The following is a 10,164-nucleotide window of genomic DNA, read 5'->3' as shown; positions in this document are numbered from 1 at the left end:
AACTTTTAAAAACAAAAAGCATGACCATAGCTTCAACATTCATATCACAAAGTAAGAGCCACAAAAGCATTCTCATTCATCATCCATATCACAACCATGTAAGCTCTGAAGTGCCTTTGCAGATGTTTGGTGGAATTTTGATCCTTTGTGGAATCTTTTTTCCCTTTGTGACGACCCATACAAATAATATCTTTCCAATGAATTGGATCTTTCCTATTTTACATCCAATATTTATTCCAACAATCGGCATAAACCTCGGTAGCATCACTTGTATTATGTCGTTATAATTGGTGCCTAATACTCTATTAAAACTTTGTTACAGTTATTAGATGACCTATTCACATAAATATTAATTTGAGCTATGCCTTACGAAATTAGGAAGATTGGATCTGTTAATTGAATAAGGAAAAAATCTCCCTTCCTAACACAAGGTTCTCATCCAAGTTAGATCTATTTTTCCCTTGTGTTCTTTGCCAAAAATTTGGGTACAACTAACATTTTGGACATTAGGCATCTCTAGATCTTACATCATGTTTTTCCAATACTCGATCACACTGGTTGAATGTACAAAGTGAAAGTTGCTTCTAGTCCTTGTTCATTTGACCATCTTTGCCAATATTCTATGTTATTCTTAAGCCCCTTTACCACCTATGAGTGGTCTTTAATGTACTCAAACATTAGTAACAAACATTAGTAACAAACATGGTTCCCCTCTTGGTAGTATAGGTTTTCCATCACTATCTTCTTTCCATAGCCCCTTTGTTCATTTGACCATCTTTGCCAATATTATATGTAATTCTTAAGCCCCTTTATTACCACCTATGAGTGGTCTTTAATGTACTCAAACATTAGTAACAAACATGGTTCCCCTCTTGGTAGTATAGGTTTTCCGTCACTATCTTTTTTCCATAGCTCAGTGTTACTTTCTTGTGGCATCAATAATTGACTTTAGGAGCATTTTGTATTGGATAATTGGCAAATTTTCTTACACGAAGAACCAAAATTGTAATGGCTTTGAGTACCCTACCAATGCATCATGGCCACTATATAAGTATCCCATTAATAAAGCTCTTGAAGTCTAGAACTTGTGTAATCAAGAATGATGTTAGAGCTAAAGTTTTACATTTCAGTCAAAATTTTAGTGGCTTTGAGTGCCTTGCCACCAATGCATCAGGGTTGTCACACAAGTATCCATCATGGCCATCACATAAGTATCCATCAAAAAAGGTCTTGAAGTCTAGAACTTGTGTAATCAAGAATGGCGTGGAGCTGAAATTTCACATTTCTTGAAAATATACATTGTGTGAAAATGTAAATGTTTTTCTTGTCCTAAACTTTACAGAGAACCTCCTAAAAATTGCATCAATATCCTCATATACATGACCACCATTAGAAAACCCAATTGAATCATCTTGAAAGCCCCTATAGCAACCAACAAAGAAAGATACGCAAACAAGTATCGTTTCTTGTTCTTTCATGCACAATTATCCAACTGCAGTAGTAAAACTTTTTAAAATGTGTAGATGCTCTAATGCAAACGAAACCTTGAGGTCAACAACTACCTAAGAGGATACCCCAAAAACTTGGCAACTACACACACACACACACACATTGTTTTCCTTCTTTGAACACCATATTAGGGAATTTGGGAAAATCCACATGCTTTGGGGATTTTGAAATGGATGGCCTCCCATTAATTTTGGGATTTTTATTTATTTTTGTAGTTTTTTTAATAATTGAACTTCTTGCTTAAAATGTGACATGAGGATCAATGGTGGTGGGAATTGACGTATTTTTGAATACATTGGTCTCTCTAACACAAGGACAATGATGATTGTGTCTACAATAGTCTAAAACAGATGGTGCTTATAAACACTATTCATTGCAACATACATTATCATTGCCAGTTATTGGCCCATATACTTCAATAGTTTTTTATATGTTAAAAAGACATATAAAAGTTATAGATAATCAAAACAACCAAACACTAGTATTGTTCTAAATTTTTAAAAACAAAAAACATGACCATGGATTCAACATTCAAATCACAAAATAAGAGCCATAAAAGCATTCTCATTCATCCACCATGTCACAACTATGTAAGCTCTTAAGTTCCAAAAACATGACCATGGATTCAACATTCAAATCACAAAATAGGAGCCATAAAAGCATTCTCATTCATCCACCATGTCACAACTATGTAAGCTCTTAAGTTCCTTTGTGCAAATGCTTGGTGGAATTTGACCCTTTGTGGAATCTTTTCCCCCTTTGTGACACATGCAAATACAATAGAGTTAACATCTTTCTAACGAACTAGATATTTCCTATTGCACATCCAATATTTATTCCAACAATCGACATAAACCTCGACATCACTTGCATTACGTTGTTTAGTAACTGGTGCCCAATACGGTATTAAAACTTTCTTACAGTTCTTAGATGACCTATTCACCCCATCAATAATCTTCTGGTCAAAATAAAGACAAAATCTCCCTTCCTAACATCAACCATTGGTTAAATTCTTCCTTAGGCTTTTACTGGACTAGAGCACAATAGTAATCATCAAATCCCTCCATCCCTAAGAAGTTATCATCATTAAGGTTCTCATCCAAGTTAGATCTATTTATCCCTTGTGTTATTTGACAAAACATTACATACAACCAAGTTAAATCTATTTGTCCCTAGTGTTATACAAAAATTTACGTACAACCAACATTTTGGACATTAGGTGTCTCCAGCTCTTGTATCATGTTATTCTAATACTCAATCAGTGGGGCGATGGTGGTGGTTGGATGCACAAAGTCAAAGTTGCTTCTAAGCCTTGTTCATTTGAAAATCTTTGCCAATATTTTATGTAATCCTTAACCCTCTTCACCACCTTTGAGTGGTCTTTAATGTACTCAAACATTAGTAACAAACATGGTTCCCCTCTTGGTACTATCTTTTTTCTACAACTCAATGCTACCTTCTTTTGGCATCCACTCAATTGATTTTGGGAGCACATTGTATTGCATAATTGGAACATTTTCTTACATGAAGAATCAAAATTATAGTAGCTTTGTGAGCCCTACCAAAGCATCATGGCCATCACATAAGTATCCATCAATAAAGCTCTTGAAGTCTAGAATGTGTGTAATTAACAATGGTGTTGGAGCTGAAATTTGACATTTCTTGAAAATATACATCGTGGAAATGTAAATGTTTGGTTTGTCCTCAACCTTATAGAGAATCTACTACACATTGCATCAATATCCTCATGTGTACGACCCACCATTAGAAAACCAAATTGAATCAACTTTAAAGCCCCTCTAGGAACCAATAAAGAAAGGTATGCAAACAAGTACCATTTCTTGTTCTTTGGTGGCAATTATCTAACTGTAGAATTATGTTCTCTAGTAGCCTTTTAAAATCACTATGTTTTGTGCAATTTTGTAGTTTCTCTAATGCAAATGAAACCTCGAGATCAATAACTACATAAGAGAGTATCCTAGAATTTGAGGTGATCAAGAACCTTTCATGAGCTCAAGGCATTAAACAATGTGCTACTCGGCATTCCATCATAAGCAATGTCCCCATAGTCATATCTATCATATCTCTCCAAGTTTCTAAAACAAAAGGCAAGAGAACCAATTGTGAAATTGGGATCTTTAATGGCCATAAGCCAATAGAAAAGTGCCCATAGTGCCCTTGTCCATGTCCATGAGTATAGGAATTATTGTTTTCTTTTGGTCCATCTTATCATCATGTAATATGCACAAGTATTTTTGTAGATTCATTTGAGAGCTCAAACACCATGCATAATATACAAATTTCCACAAATGAGCCATAATTTACACCACTAAGCACCTATGATTATTGCTCTACATGTGGGGCAACATCATAACTTCTTATATCCACATCTTCTATGGTGCATACTCGCTACTCATCACATCAAAGACAACATCTCTACTATGTAAGGATATTAAGGCTGCCCACAATAAACGAAAGAAATATGTTGTGACCCAAAGAGATCTTATCATGTGTTTGAAGAAGGGGATATGGTTTTCCTTAGGGTTTGACCTAAGCAAAGTTATATCTCTTGGAAAATACAAGAAATTGTCACTGAGATATTGTGGACCCTATGTGATTACTCAAAAGATAGGAGAGAAACTTCTTCTACCTCTTTACCTTTAAGTCCAAAATGTATTCCATGTAAGCCTACTTAAGAAATGCGTCCCCGATCCTATGCTATCCCTCGACAACAAGTAGATTTCCTTACCAACCCAATGTTAGTTGAGACTTAAACCTCATACTTGATTATATTATATGCATTTATAATACAAAAACTACCTTCTAAAAAGGGATTATTTCCAATGTAATATGAAGTAGTTAAAATACAAAGGTTGAGATAAAAAAGAGAGACCAAAATGAACTAAGTGTGTCTTATAATGGACCTGAGGATGCTAAATAGGTTGACCTCACACAACCTAGGGAAGAACCTTTGGATCTCTACATACTTGACCCATGGAGGAGGAGACCAAATTAACAAAGCTACTGGGATTTAAGGAAAAGGAGGAGTTCCATGCATTCGTGTGGCTATTAGAGACTCCAATAAATGATACTTCTTGGATGCATCTTCTTATGATGAGGCAAAGATGAAGACCGATGGTGCTCATTCTATGTTAACAATGGGTTAGTGTATAGAGGAGGAGGATGATGAGCCTATGATAAAATAATACATAGATGGATTTTACTCAAGTTATAGTTCTAGTTAACAAACTTGTATTTCCTAGTTATAGATGGACATACTAGTTAACAAACTAGTATTTCCTAGTTATAGACCTAACAAAAGGTAACATATTTATAGTAGAAGTACAAGTGGTCCTTAACAGGGTTTAACCAACTTTTTCTACTAATTTCACATTCATCTTAGATCCACCAACTCCCATTTGACATGAACCACGTGTTCATTCATCAAGCCTTATATCTTTGCTCACATGAAGCCTTCTAGTCACTGGGTTAAAATGTATATAACCCTTGCTTATGAGAACCCAAGCATGCTATGCCTCTGTAATTTTGGCAGCATCAACATGGTCCTTAACTCAGCATAGATGTGCATATAATAAATATAACCGAAGACTTCCAGAAGTGAGATGTAGAGAGTAAGTTAATAGTTTGTAGAGTATAATACTCAAAATACGTTACTATAGTTAATAGTTTGTAGAGTATAATACTCAAAATACGTTACTATAGTTTTAGGGAAAATTATAAAATCATGGGTCCACTTAGCTACGTGGTATAGAGTCATTCAAAAGCCAAAAACTAGAGGGATTTAAAATTATTTCCTTATTGTAATTTAAAACATGAAACAAAGTGAAAATGAATAAAGAGGGATCAAAACACTTGCTTTCTTGTCGATTTGGTTAAAAAAATATGAGAAAGGATGCCCAATTTCTATATGCCTCAAAGAAAATGTCTCCTCTAGCCCCCAAAATCACCTATGGAATAATGGTGCGAAATCTCAAGTGTTCATGGTACTATGAAAGTACTTTGTACTCTTGTCTCCTCATAAATTCATGAAAAGAACTCTCATAGCTCTCAAGGAAAAAAAAGTGTTTCCTTTCATGGTGGGGAGAGGGTCCATAAGTGGTGGGTTAGCCTCATTTTAGTTCAACTCCCACCTTTAGTTTTAATATTAACTTTATTTTTAACTTCTATCACTCATTTCTCCCCCATTAACATCCATTCCCATATACTATTTAATCTATCTAACCGACTTAAACCAATACACTAATGTTTCTCCTTTACTTTTGAAATAAAGGGGTGCATATGTGCACATTTATGCATGATTTATTGCATTTTACAAGGCTCCTATTAATTTCTAAATTATTACTTGCTCCAAGTTTGATAAGAGTTTTAAATTTTCAATTTAAAAAGTGCATGTTTATATGCACACTCATAGCAAAAGACTGGCAAGTCCAAGGCCCCAATGACTAGGGAACCAATACTCCTTATCAAACTGCAACGAACAAGGTAGGGCATTCTACACATAAAAATTGGAGTAGGTGGGGGTATACATGCTCAAATTTCATGTCAAAGATAGGCACATGGATAAGCAATATTATGCTATGGTCCCATCTTCTGAATGGTGCTGCCACTTAGTGATGGTGGATGATGCAGAAGCTAGAAAAGTTGGACTAATATATTTCTTTAGATTATAGTTGTGGCAAAAGCTCTATAAGAATACAGAGAGCCAAATGCTAAGGTAACAGTACAAAACTTTGTAGAACATGTTTACAAGGAGATTAAATTCTCCTGACACTAGTAGGATAATACTTCAGTGAAACGGACTCTTAGGGATAATCTATACTGACCTTGAAGCCACCCCCCTAGCAGAGCCCATGGAGAGGCCTCCTAAATACCAAACATCCACACAATCTCCTAAGAAGCCAAAGAGAAAATAGGCAGACTTAACACGACCTACTTTGCAACCAAGAGGAAGAGATCTTGTAGACCACCACAAAAAAGCATACTATCGCCAAGAGCCGAAAGAAAACATTGGTGATGAGGGGAAGAGACCTAGTTATCATATCTAAATCTGATACTCACTCATAACACTCTCTTGAGAGCCACCACAAAAAGGAAAGGGCAAGAATAAACAAGAAGTATAGAAAACAACAAGTATAGAACATCCAACATGAGAAAGAGGAAACTACCATAGAGAACAAATTGCTTAGGGGGGCAAAGTGCCTATGCCTATATAAGGTCTGGCCCACTACACTCGATGTCTCAAGTTACATAATTTGGAGACCATATTACCCAATTTCTAAGCAAACAACCAAATGGACAGCTAAAGATGCATGTACCAACAAGGCGGCACCTAATTGCCCAACGACAATCGGACATCCATGTAGGGTGTATTGAGTTTATCCAAAATTATGCTACTACACAACTATCTCACATGCATGTAATACAAGCCTAAATGACTGTAGAGAATGCCCAGCAAAGTGACAACTACAAGAGAAAATCACACAGCTTTTGGGGGCTCAAAATAATGAGCTCATAGGGTCTCGAGATTCCTTGTCTACTCATGGGGCCTAAGGATGCCACATGTCTCGACAATTAGAGAGATTGAAAGAGACTAATCAGAGGTAAATATTCAACATGTGGTCAAGCTTGATAGGCTATCTTCTCAACTCTTAGCAAACTTGTCACTATTCACAAAGAAGGACAAGGCCATAGGTACTCTACAAAAGTAACAAGATTTAGCCCTCGGCTCATTGACCAAAGAATAAAAAGAGGTCAAAAGACTTATAGTTGTGGGCCAAGAAACCAATTCCTTGCCTTCAGTAGAGCTCAAAAGAAATAATGTAATAATCAAAGAGCTTCATCTCAAGAGATAGAGAAAGAGTGAGCTCGAGAGCTAGCCAAGAGTTAACATTGAGCTACACTACAGAATAGTTACTGAGGAACCACCGAAGGCTGTTGAGTCATCCCAAAAAAGGGCTACTAAGGAACAAGGAGAGGGGCCCCAAGATGCAGATGCCCCTTACCTCAACACAATGATCCCTTTGATGATGAGCCACCTAGAAGTCATTGTTGGAAGATGGATAAGTTTTGCCAATGCCAGGCCCCACCGATGTAACAAGTGCCTAGCCATAAGACTTGTATGTATGAATAAAGAACATAGGCTATGGGCACCCACTTAATTTGGGCGTCCAAGTAAAGCCCCTTGTATATATGCAATTTTTGATAATTTGAATGGGGAGAATCAATCATTTCTCATGTGAAAATCTTTCTTCTCTTAAGCTGTTACTCTCTTGCTTGGTTGTGGTATACATGCTTGTGTGTTCCTTGTAGTGCATTGAGTGTGCATGCTTGATAGCGTGAGTGAGAGAGTGATTGAGCAAGAGTGAAGTGGAGAGCATCTTAACCATTTCCATTATAAGCGTTGCGAGAGGATTGAGAATAGAGGAAGGGTTGAAATAGGAGGGATTGACACCTCTTAGCGTCTTTTACCTCTCCTATTAGTTTGTTGCCACTATCCTATAATTCATTGCATGAGGGAAAGAAGATTATTTGACATGAACAATTGAATTATCATAATAAGTTTGGGTGGATTGGAAACAAACATATAAACTAAACTCCACTAGCAATTGGAGGTAACATATTTATAGTAGAAGTACAAGTGGTCCTTAACAGGGTTTAACCAACTTTTTCTACTGATTTCACATTCATCTTAGATCCAACTCCCATTTGACATGAACCACGTGTTCATTCATCAAGCCTTATATCTTTGCTCACATGAAGTCTTCTAGTCACTGGGTTAAAATGTATATAACCCTTGCTTATGAGAACACAAGCATGCTATGCCTCTATAATTTTGGCATCAACATGGTCCTTGACTCAGCATAGATGTGCATATAATAAATATAACCGAAGACTTCCAGAAGTGAGATGTAGAGAGTAAGTTAATAGTTTGTAGAGTATAATACTCAAAATACGTTACTATAGTTAATAGTTTGTAGAGTATAATACTCAAAATACGTTACTATAGTTTTAGGGAAAATTATAAAATCATGGGTCCACTTAACTACGTGGTATAGAGTCATTCAAAAGCCAAAAACTAGAGGGATTTAAAATTATTTCCTTATTGTAATTTAAAACATGAAACAAAGTGAAAATGAATAAAGAGGGATCAAAACACTTTCTTTCTTGTCGATTTGGTTAAAAAATATGAGAAAGGATGCCCGATTTCTATATGCCTCAAAGAAAATGTCTCCTCTAGCCCCCAAAATCACCTATGGAATAATGGTGCGAAATCTCAAGTGTTCATGGTACTATGAAAGTACTTTGTACTCTTGTCTCCTCATAAATTCATGAAAAGAACTCTCATAGCTCTCAAGGAAAAAAAAGTGTTTCCTTTCATGGTGGGGAGAGGGTCCATAAGTGGTGGGTTAGCCTCATTTTAGTTCAACTCCCACCTCTAGTTTTAATATTAACTTTATTTTTAACTTCTATCACTCATTTCTCCCCCATTAACATCCATTCCCATATACTATTTAATCTATCTAACCGACTTAAACCAATACACTAATGTTTCTCCTTTACTTTTGAAATAAAGGGGTGCATATGTGCACATTTATGCATGATTTATTGCATTTTACAAGGCTCATATTAATTTCTAAATTATTACTTGCTCCAAGTTTGATAAGAGTTTTAAATTTTCAATTTAAAAAGTGCATGTTTATATGCACACTCATAGCAAAAGACTGGCAAGTCCAAGGCCCCAATGACTAGGGAACCAATACTCCTTATCAAACTGCAAAACGAACAAGGTAGGGCATTCTGCACATAAAAATTGGAGTAGGTGGGGGTATACATGCTCAAATTTCATGTCAAAGATAGGCACACGGATAAGCAATATTATGCTATGGTCCCATCTTTTGAATGGTGCTGCCACTTAGTGATGGTGGATGATGCAGAAGCTAGAAAAGTTGGCCTAATATATTTCTTTAGATTATAGTTGTGGCAAAAGCTCTATAAGAATACAGAGAGCCAAATGCTAAGGTAACAGTCCAAAACTTTGTAGAACACGTTTACAAGGAGATTAAATTCTCCTGACACTAGTAGGATAATACTTCAATGAAACAGACTCTTAGGGATAATCTATACTAACCTTGAAGCCACCCCCCCAGCTGAGCCCATGGAGAGGCCTCCTAAATACCAAACATCCACACAATCTCCTAAGAAGCCAAAGAGAAAACAGGCAGACTTAACACGACCTACTTTGCATCCTTGAAGAAACCAAGAGGAAGAGACCCTGTAGACCACCACAAAAAAGCATACTATCGCCGAGAGCTGGAAGAAAACGTTGGTGATGAGGGGAAGAGACCTAGTTATCATATCTAAATCTGATACTCACTCATAACACTCTCTTGAGAGCCACCACAAAAAGCAAAGGGCAAGAATAAACAAGAAGTATAGAAAACAACAAGTATAGAACATCCAACATGAGAAAGAGGAAACTACCATAGAGAACAAATTGCTCAGGGGCAAAGTGCCTATGCCTATATAAGGTCTGGCCCACTACACTCGATGTCTCAAGTTACATAATTTGGAGACCATATTACCCAATTTCTAAGCAAACAACCAAATGGATAGCTAAAGATGCATGTACCAGCA

This window comes from Cibotium barometz, chromosome 33 (genome assembly GCF_041138505.1).
Source record: "Cibotium barometz isolate CiBa-2024 chromosome 33, ASM4113850v1, whole genome shotgun sequence".
Taxonomy (NCBI): domain Eukaryota; kingdom Viridiplantae; phylum Streptophyta; class Polypodiopsida; order Cyatheales; family Cibotiaceae; genus Cibotium; species Cibotium barometz.
The sequence above is the reverse complement of the archived record's forward strand: the minus strand, read 5'-3'. Positions refer to the sequence as shown.